The sequence below is a fragment of the Pan paniscus genome, chromosome 8 (assembly GCF_029289425.2).
Source record: "Pan paniscus chromosome 8, NHGRI_mPanPan1-v2.0_pri, whole genome shotgun sequence".
Classification (NCBI taxonomy): Eukaryota; Metazoa; Chordata; class Mammalia; order Primates; family Hominidae; genus Pan; species Pan paniscus.
Window position 1 is genome coordinate 6472107 of NC_073257.2, and position 12806 is coordinate 6484912.

The window sequence follows — 12806 nt, forward strand, 5'->3', positions numbered from 1 at the left end:
TGTAAATATCTACACCGCCATCTCTATAGACATGGAAATATCTACACCATGATCAGAATAAACATGGAAATATCAACACCGCTATCTGTATAAACATGGAATTATCTCCACTGCTATCTCTATAGACATGGAAATATCTACACCGCCATCTGTATAAACATGGAAATACAAAGTTATCTGTAACAACATGGAAATATCTACACCGCCATCTGTATAAACATGGAAATATCTACACAGCCATGTGTATATACATGGAAATAACTACACCGCTATCTATATAAACATGGAAATAACTACACCGCAATCTGTATAAACATGGAAATATCTACACCGCCATCTACATATCCATGGAAATATCTGCGCCGCCATCTGTATAAACATGGAAATATCTACACGGTCATCTGTGTATAAATGGAAATATCAACACCGCCATCTGTACAAACATGGAAATATCTGCACCGCTATTTGTATAAACATGGAAATATCTACACCGCGGTCTGTATAAGCATGGAAATATCTACACCACTATCTGTATAAACATGGAAATATCTACACCGCTATCTGTATAAACATGGAAATGTCTACACCGCTATCTCTATTAACATGGAAATATCTACAAAGACATCTGTATAAACATGGAAATACCTACACAGTCATGTGTAGGAACATTTAAATATCTACACTGTCTTCTGTATAAACATAGAAATATCTACACAGCCCTCTGTGTAAATATGGAAATATCTGCATAGGCATCTGTGTAAACATGGAAATATCTGCACCGCTATCTGCATAAACATGGAAATACCTACACCGCTGTCTCTATAATCATGGAAATATGTACACCGCTATGTGTATAAACATGGAAATATCTCGACTCCTCTCTGTATAAACATGGAAATATCTCCACCGTTATCTGTGTAAACTTGGAAATATCTACAGCGCCATCTCTATAAACATTGAAATATCCACACTGCCATCTGTAAAAACATGGAAATATCTACACAGTCATCTGAATAAACATGGAAATATCTTCACCACCATCTGTATAAACATGGAAATACCTACAATACCATCTGTATACAGATGGAAATATCTACACAGACATCTGTATAAATATGGAAATATCTACACCGCCATCTGTATAAACATGGAAATATCTACACTGCCATCTGTAGAAAGATGGAAATATCTACACCGCTATCTCTATAAATATGGAAATATCTACACCGCCATCTCTATAAACATGAAAATATCTACACTGCCATCTCCATAAAGATGGAAGTATCTACTCTGCCATGTGTATAAACACGGAAATATCTACACCACTATCTGTGTAAACATGGAAATATCTACACCGCTATCTGTTTAAACATGGAAATATCTACACCGCCATCTGCATGTCCATGGAAATATCTACGCCGCCATCTGTATAAACATGGAAATATCTACACGGCCATCTGTGTATAGATGGAAATATCAACACCGCCATCTGTAGAAACATGGAAATATCTACACCGCTATCTCTATAAACATGGAAATATCTGCACTGCCACCTGTAAAAACATGGAAATACCTATACAGTCATCTGTATAAACATGGAAATATCTACAATGCCATCTGTATACACATGGAAATATCTACACAGGCATCTGTATAAACATGTAAATATCTACACTGCTATCTCTATAAACATGGAAATATCTACACCGCCATCTCTGTAAACATGAAAGTATCTACACTGCCATCTCCATAAACATGGAACTAACTACTCTGCCATCTGTATAAACATGGAAACATCTACACCGCCATCTGTGTGAATAAGGAAATATCTACAATGCCATCTGTATAAAGATATAAATATCTGCACCGCGATCTGTATAAACATGGAAATATCTACACCGCGATCTTTATAAACATGGAAATATCAACACCGCTATCTGTATAAACATGGAAATATCTACACAGCTATCACTATAAACATGGAAAACCTACACCGCCATCTGTAGAAACATGCAAATACCTACAAAGTCATCTGTATAAACATGGAAATATCTACACAGCCATCTGTATAAACATGGAAATATCTACACAGCCATCTGTATATACATGGAAATATCTACACCGCTATCTGTATAAACATGGAAATAACTACACCGCTATTAGTACAAGCAAGGAAATATCTACACCGTGATCTGTATAAACATGGAAATATCTTCACCGCTATCTCTATAAACATGGAAATATCTACACCCCTGTCTGTATAAGCAAGGAAATATCCACACCGCTGTCTCTATAAACATGGAAAAATCAACACCGCTATCTCTATGAACATGTAAATATCTACACCGCCATCTCTATAAACATGGAAATATCTACACCACGATCAGAATAAACATGGAAATATCTACACCGCTATCTGTATAAACATGGAATTATCTCCACTGCTATCTCTATAGACATGGAAATATCTACACCGCCATCTGTATAAACATGGAAATACAAAGTTATCTGTAACAACATGGAAATATCTACACCGCCATCTGTATAAACATGGAAATATCTACACAGCCATGTGTATATACATGGAAATAACTACACCGCTATCTATATAAACGTGGAAATAACTACACCGCAATCTGTATAAACATGGAAATATCTACACCGCCATCTACATATCCATGGAAATATCTGCGCCGCCATCTGTATAAACATGGAAATATCTACACGGTCATCTGTGTATAAATGGAAATATCAACACCGCCATCTGTACAAACATGGAAATATCTGCACCGCTATTTGTATAAACATGGAAATATCTACACCGCGGTCTGTATAAGCATGGAAATATCTACACCACTATCTGTATAAACATGGAAATATCTACACCGCTATCTGTATAAACATGGAAATGTCTACACCGCTATCTCTATTAACATGGAAATATCTACAAAGACATCTGTATAAACATGGAAATACCTACACAGTCATGTGTAGGAACATTTAAATATCTACACTGTCTTCTGTATAAACATAGAAATATCTACACAGCCCTCTGTGTAAATATGGAAATATCTGCATAGGCATCTGTGTAAACATGGAAATATCTGCACCGCTATCTGCATAAACATGGAAATACCTACACCGCTGTCTCTATAATCATGGAAATATGTACACCGCTATGTGTATAAACATGGAAATATCTCGACTCCTCTCTGTATAAACATGGAAATATCTCCACCGTTATCTGTGTAAACTTGGAAATATCTACAGCGCCATCTCTATAAACATTGAAATATCCACACTGCCATCTGTAAAAACATGGAAATATCTACACAGTCATCTGAATAAACATGGAAATATCTTCACCACCATCTGTATAAACATGGAAATACCTACAATACCATCTGTATACAGATGGAAATATCTACACAGACATCTGTATAAATATGGAAATATCTACACCGCCATCTGTATAAACATGGAAATATCTACACTGCCATCTGTAGAAAGATGGAAATATCTACACCGCTATCTCTATAAATATGGAAATATCTACACCGCCATCTCTATAAACATGAAAATATCTACACTGCCATCTCCATAAAGATGGAAGTATCTACTCTGCCATGTGTATAAACACGGAAATATCTACACCGAAATCTGTTTAAACATGGAAATATCTACACCGCCATCTGCATGTACATGGAAATATCTACGCCGCCATCTGTATAAACATGGAAATATCTACACGGCCATCTGTGTATAGATGGAAATATCAACACCGCCATCTGTAGAAACATGGAAATATCTACACCGCTATCTCTATAAACATGGAAATATCTGCACTGCCACCTGTAAAAACATGGAAATACCTATACAGTCATCTGTATAAACATGGAAATATCTACAATGCCATCTGTATACACATGGAAATATCTACACAGACATCTGTATAAACATGGAAATATCTACACTGCTATCTCTATAAACATGGAAATATCTACACCGCCATCTCTGTAAACATGAAAGTATCTACACTGCCATCTCCATAAACATGGAACTAACTACTCTGCCATCTGTATAAACATGGAAACATCTACACCGCCATCTGTGTGAATAAGGAAATATCTACAATGCCATCTGTATAAAGATATAAATATCTGCACCGCGATCTGTATAAACATGGAAATATCTACACCGCGATCTTTATAAACATGGAAATATCAACACCGCTATCTGTATAAACATGGAAATATCTACACAGCTATCACTATAAACATGGAAAACCTACACCGCCATCTGTAGAAACATGCAAATACCTACAAAGTCATCTGTATAAACATGGAAATATCTACACAGCCATCTGTATAAACATGGAAATATCTACACAGCCATCTGTATATACATGGAAATATCTACACCGCTATCTGTATAAACATGGAAATAACTACACCGCTATTAGTACAAGCAAGGAAATATCTACACCGTGATCTGTATAAACATGGAAATATCTTCACCGCTATCTCTATAAACATGGAAATATCTACACCCCTGTCTGTATAAGCAAGGAAATATCCACACCGCTGTCTCTATAAACATGGAAAAATCAACACCGCTATCTCTATGAACATGTAAATATCTACACCGCCATCTCTATAGACATGGAAATATCTACACCACGATCAGAATAAACATGGAAATATCTACACCGCTATCTGTATAAACATGGAATTATCTCCACTGCTATCTCTATAGACATGGAAATATCTACACCGCCATCTGTATAAACATGGAAATACAAAGTTATCTGTAACAACATGGAAATATCTACACCGCCATCTGTATAAACATGGAAATATCTACACAGCCATGTGTATATACATGGAAATAACTACACCGCTATCTATATAAACGTGGAAATAACTACACCGCAATCTGTATAAACATGGAAATATCTACACCGCCATCTACATATCCATGGAAATATCTGCGCCGCCATCTGTATAAACATGGAAATATCTACACGGTCATCTGTGTATAAATGGAAATATCAACACCGCCATCTGTACAAACATGGAAATATCTGCACCGCTATTTGTATAAACATGGAAATATCTACACCGCGGTCTGTATAAGCATGGAAATATCTACACCACTATCTGTATAAACATGGAAATATCTACACCGCTATCTGTATAAACATGGAAATGTCTACACCGCTATCTCTATTAACATGGAAATATCTACAAAGACATCTGTATAAACATGGAAATACCTACACAGTCATGTGTAGGAACATTTAAATATCTACACTGTCTTCTGTATAAACATAGAAATATCTACACAGCCCTCTGTGTAAATATGGAAATATCTGCATAGGCATCTGTGTAAACATGGAAATATCTGCACCGCTATCTGCATAAACATGGAAATACCTACACCGCTGTCTCTATAATCATGGAAATATGTACACCGCTATGTGTATAAACATGGAAATATCTCGACTCCTCTCTGTATAAACATGGAAATATCTCCACCGTTATCTGTGTAAACTTGGAAATATCTACAGCGCCATCTCTATAAACATTGAAATATCCACACTGCCATCTGTAAAAACATGGAAATATCTACACAGTCATCTGAATAAACATGGAAATATCTTCACCACCATCTGTATAAACATGGAAATACCTACAATACCATCTGTATACAGATGGAAATATCTACACAGACATCTGTATAAATATGGAAATATCTACACCGCCATCTGTATAAACATGGAAATATCTACACTGCCATCTGTAGAAAGATGGAAATATCTACACCGCTATCTCTATAAATATGGAAATATCTACACCGCCATCTCTATAAACATGAAAATATCTACACTGCCATCTCCATAAAGATGGAAGTATCTACTCTGCCATGTGTATAAACACGGAAATATCTACACCACTATCTGTGTAAACATGGAAATATCTACACCGCTATCTGTTTAAACATGGAAATATCTACACCGCCATCTGCATGTCCATGGAAATATCTACGCCGCCATCTGTATAAACATGGAAATATCTACACGGCCATCTGTGTATAGATGGAAATATCAACACCGCCATCTGTAGAAACATGGAAATATCTACACTGCTATCTCTATAAACATGGAAATATCTGCACTGCCACCTGTAAAAACATGGAAATACCTATACAGTCATCTGTATAAACATGGAAATATCTACAATGCCATCTGTATACACATGGAAATATCTACACAGGCATCTGTATAAACATGTAAATATCTACACTGCTATCTCTATAAACATGGAAATATCTACACCGCCATCTCTGTAAACATGAAAGTATCTACACTGCCATCTCCATAAACATGGAACTAACTACTCTGCCATCTGTATAAACATGGAAACATCTACACCGCCATCTGTGTGAATAAGGAAATATCTACAATGCCATCTGTATAAAGATATAAATATCTGCACCGCGATCTGTATAAACATGGAAATATCTACACCGCGATCTTTATAAACATGGAAATATCAACACCGCTATCTGTATAAACATGGAAATATCTACACAGCTATCACTATAAACATGGAAAACCTACACCGCCATCTGTATAAACATGCAAATACCTACAAAGTCATCTGTATAAACATGGAAATATCTACACAGCCATCTGTATAAACATGGAAATATCTACACAGCCATCTGTATATACATGGAAATATCTACACCGCTATCTGTATAAACATGGAAATAACTACACCGCTATTAGTACAAGCAAGGAAATATCTACACCGTGATCTGTATAAACATGGAAATATCTTCACCGCTATCTCTATAAACATGGAAATATCTACACCCCTGTCTGTATAAGCAAGGAAATATCCACACCGCTGTCTCTATAAACATGGAAAAATCAACACCGCTATCTCTATGAACATGTAAATATCTACACCGCCATCTCTATAGACATGGAAATATCTACACCACGATCAGAATAAACATGGAAATATCTACACCGCTATCTGTATAAACATGGAATTATCTCCACTGCTATCTCTATAGACATGGAAATATCTACACCGCCATCTGTATAAACATGGAAATACAAAGTTATCTGTAACAACATGGAAATATCTACACCGCCATCTGTATAAACATGGAAATATCTACACAGCCATGTGTATATACATGGAAATAACTACACCGCTATCTATATAAACGTGGAAATAACTACACCGCAATCTGTATAAACATGGAAATATCTACACCGCCATCTACATATCCATGGAAATATCTGCGCCGCCATCTGTATAAACATGGAAATATCTACACGGTCATCTGTGTATAAATGGAAATATCAACACCGCCATCTGTACAAACATGGAAATATCTGCACCGCTATTTGTATAAACATGGAAATATCTACACCGCGGTCTGTATAAGCATGGAAATATCTACACCACTATCTGTATAAACATGGAAATATCTACACCGCTATCTGTATAAACATGGAAATGTCTACACCGCTATCTCTATTAACATGGAAATATCTACAAAGACATCTGTATAAACATGGAAATACCTACACAGTCATGTGTAGGAACATTTAAATATCTACACTGTCTTCTGTATAAACATAGAAATATCTACACAGCCCTCTGTGTAAATATGGAAATATCTGCATAGGCATCTGTGTAAACATGGAAATATCTGCACCGCTATCTGCATAAACATGGAAATACCTACACCGCTGTCTCTATAATCATGGAAATATGTACACCGCTATGTGTATAAACATGGAAATATCTCGACTCCTCTCTGTATAAACATGGAAATATCTCCACCGTTATCTGTGTAAACTTGGAAATATCTACAGCGCCATCTCTATAAACATTGAAATATCCACACTGCCATCTGTAAAAACATGGAAATATCTACACAGTCATCTGAATAAACATGGAAATATCTTCACCACCATCTGTATAAACATGGAAATACCTACAATACCATCTGTATACAGATGGAAATATCTACACAGACATCTGTATAAATATGGAAATATCTACACCGCCATCTGTATAAACATGGAAATATCTACACTGCCATCTGTAGAAAGATGGAAATATCTACACCGCTATCTCTATAAATATGGAAATATCTACACCGTCATCTCTATAAACATGAAAATATCTACACTGCCATCTCCATAAAGATGGAAGTATCTACTCTGCCATGTGTATAAACACGGAAATATCTACACCACTATCTGTGTAAACATGGAAATATCTACACCGCTATCTGTTTAAACATGGAAATATCTACACCGCCATCTGCATGTCCATGGAAATATCTACGCCGCCATCTGTATAAACATGGAAATATCTACACGGCCATCTGTGTATAGATGGAAATATCAACACCGCCATCTGTAGAAACATGGAAATATCTACACCGCTATCTCTATAAACATGGAAATATCTGCACTGCCACCTGTAAAAACATGGAAATACCTATACAGTCATCTGTATAAACATGGAAATATCTACAATGCCATCTGTATACACATGGAAATATCTACACAGACATCTGTATAAACATGTAAATATCTACACTGCTATCTCTATAAACATGGAAATATCTACACCGCCATCTCTGTAAACATGAAAGTATCTACACTGCCATCTCCATAAACATGGAACTAACTACTCTGCCATCTGTATAAACATGGAAACATCTACACCGCCATCTGTGTGAATAAGGAAATATCTACAATGCCATCTGTATAAAGATATAAATATCTGCACCGCGATCTGTATAAACATGGAAATATCTACACCGCGATCTTTATAAACATGGAAATATCAACACCGCTATCTGTATAAACATGGAAATATCTACACAGCTATCACTATAAACATGGAAAACCTACACCGCCATCTGTAGAAACATGCAAATACCTACAAAGTCATCTGTATAAACATGGAAATATCTACACAGCCATCTGTATAAACATGGAAATATCTACACAGCCATCTGTATATACATGGAAATATCTACACCGCTATCTGTATAAACATGGAAATAACTACACCGCTATTAGTACAAGCAAGGAAATATCTACACCGTGATCTGTATAAACATGGAAATATCTTCACCGCTATCTCTATAAACATGGAAATATCTACACCCCTGTCTGTATAAGCAAGGAAATATCCACACCGCTGTCTCTATAAACATGGAAAAATCAACACCGCTATCTCTATGAACATGTAAATATCTACACCGCCATCTCTATAAACATGGAAATATCTACACCACGATCAGAATAAACATGGAAATATCTACACCGCTATCTGTATTAACATGGAATTATCTCCACTGCTATCTCTATAGACATGGAAATATCTACACCGCCATCTGTATAAACATGGAAATACAAAGTTATCTGTAACAACATGGAAATATCTACACCGCCATCTGTATAAACATGGAAATATCTACACAGCCATGTGTATATACATGGAAATAACTACACCGCTATCTATATAAACGTGGAAATAAGTACACCGCAATCTGTATAAACATGGAAATATCTACACCGCCATCTACATATCCATGGAAATATCTGCGCCGCCATCTGTATAAACATGGAAATATCTACACGGTCATCTGTGTATAAATGGAAATATCAACACCGCCATCTGTACAAACATGGAAATATCTGCACCGCTATTTGTATAAACATGGAAATATCTACACCGCGGTCTGTATAAGCATGGAAATATCTACACCACTATCTTTATAAACATGGAAATATCTACACCGCTATCTGTATAAACATGGAAATGTCTACACCGCTATCTCTATTAACATGGAAATATCTACATAGACATCTGTATAAACATGGAAATACCTACACAGTCATGTGTAGGAACATTTAAATATCTACACAGCCCTCTGTGTAAATATGGAAATATCTGCATAGGCATCTGTGTAAACATGGAAATATCTGCACCGCTATCTGCATAAACATGGAAATACATACACCGCTGTCTCTATAATCATGGAAATATGTACACCGCTATGTGTATAAACATGGAAATATCTCGACTCCTCTCTGTATAAACATGGAAATATCTCCACCGTTATCTGTGTAAACTTGGAAATATCTACAGCGCCATCTCTATAAACATTGAAATATCCACACTGCCATCTGTAAAAACATGGAAATATCTACACAGTCATCTGAATAAACATGGAAATATCTTCACCACCATCTGTATAAACATGGAAATACCTACAATACCATCTGTATACAGATGGAAATATCTACACAGACATCTGTATAAATATGGAAATATCTACACCGCCATCTGTATAAACATGGAAATATCTACACTGCCATCTGTAGAAAGATGGAAATATCTACACCGCTATCTCTATAAATATGGAAATATCTACACCGCCATCTCTATAAACATGAAAATATCTACACTGCCATCTCCATAAAGATGGAAGTATCTACTCTGCCATGTGTATAAACACGGAAATATCTACACCACTATCTGTGTAAACATGGAAATATCTACACCGCTATCTGTTTAAACATGGAAATATCTACACCGCCATCTGCATGTCCATGGAAATATCTACGCCGCCATCTGTATAAACATGGAAATATCTACACGGCCATCTGTGTATAGATGGAAATATCAACACCGCCATCTGTAGAAACATGGAAATATCTACACCGCTATCTCTATAAACATGGAAATATCTGCACTGCCACCTGTAAAAACATGGAAATACCTATACAGTCATCTGTATAAACATGGAAATATCTACAATGCCATCTGTATACACATGGAAATATCTACACAGACATCTGTATAAACATGTAAATATCTACACTGCTATCTCTATAAACATGGAAATATCTACACCGCCATCTCTGTAAACATGAAAGTATCTACACTGCCATCACCATAAACATGGAACTAACTACTCTGCCATCTGTATAAACATGGAAACATCTACACCGCCATCTGTGTGAATAAGGAAATATCTACAATGCCATCTGTATAAAGATATAAATATCTGCACCGCGATCTGTATAAACATGGAAATATCTACACCGCGATCTTTATAAACATGGAAATATCAACACCGCTATCTGTATAAACATGGAAATATCTACACAGCTATCACTATAAACATGGAAAACCTACACCGCCATCTGTAGAAACATGCAAATACCTACAAAGTCATCTGTATAAACATGGAAATATCTACACAGCCATCTGTATAAACATGGAAATATCTACACAGCCATCTGTATATACATGGAAATATCTACACCGCTATCTGTATAAACATGGAAATAACTACACCGCTATTAGTACAAGCAAGGAAATATCTACACCGTGATCTGTATAAACATGGAAATATCTTCACCGCTATCTCTATAAACATGGAAATATCTACACCCCTGTCTGTATAAGCAAGGAAATATCCACACCGCTGTCTCTATAAACATGGAAAAATCAACACCGCTATCTCTATGAACATGTAAATATCTACACCGCCATCTCTATAAACATGGAAATATCTACACCACGATCAGAATAAACATGGAAATATCTACACCGCTATCTGTATAAACATGGAATTATCTCCACTGCTATCTCTATAGACATGGAAATATCTACACCGCCATCTGTATAAACATGGAAATACAAAGTTATCTGTAACAACATGGAAATATCTACACCGCCATCTGTATAAACATGGAAATATCTACACAGCCATGTGTATATACATGGAAATAACTACACCGCTATCTATATAAACGTGGAAATAACTACACCGCAATCTGTATAAACATGGAAATATCTACACCGCCATCTACATATCCATGGAAATATCTGCGCCGCCATCTGTATAAACATGGAAATATCTACACGGTCATCTGTGTATAAATGGAAATATCAACACCGCCATCTGTACAAACATGGAAATATCTGCACCGCTATTTGTATAAACATGGAAATATCTACACCGCGGTCTGTATAAGCATGGAAATATCTACACCACTATCTGTATAAACATGGAAATATCTACACCGCTATCTGTATAAACATGGAAATGTCTACACCGCTATCTCTATTAACATGGAAATATCTACAAATACATCTGTATAAACATGGAAATACCTACACAGTCATGTGTAGGAACATTTAAATATCTACACTGTCTTCTGTATAAACATAGAAATATCTACACAGCCCTCTGTGTAAATATGGAAATATCTGCATAGGCATCTGTGTAAACATGGAAATATCTGCACCGCTATCTGCATAAACATGGAAATACCTACACCGCTGTCTCTATAATCATGGAAATATGTACACCGCTATGTGTATAAACATGGAAATATCTCGACTCCTCTCTGTATAAACATGGAAATATCTCCACCGTTATCTGTGTAAACTTGGAAATATCTACAGCGCCATCTCTATAAACATTGAAATATCCACACTGCCATCTGTAAAAACATGGAAATATCTACACAGTCATCTGAATAAACATGGAAATATCTTCACCACCATCTGTATAAACATGGAAATACCTACAATACCATCTGTATACAGATGGAAATATCTACACAGACATCTGTATAAATATGGAAATATCTACACCGCCATCTGTATAAACATGGAAATATCTACACTGCCATCTGTAGAAAGATGGAAATATCTACACCGCTATCTCTATAAATATGG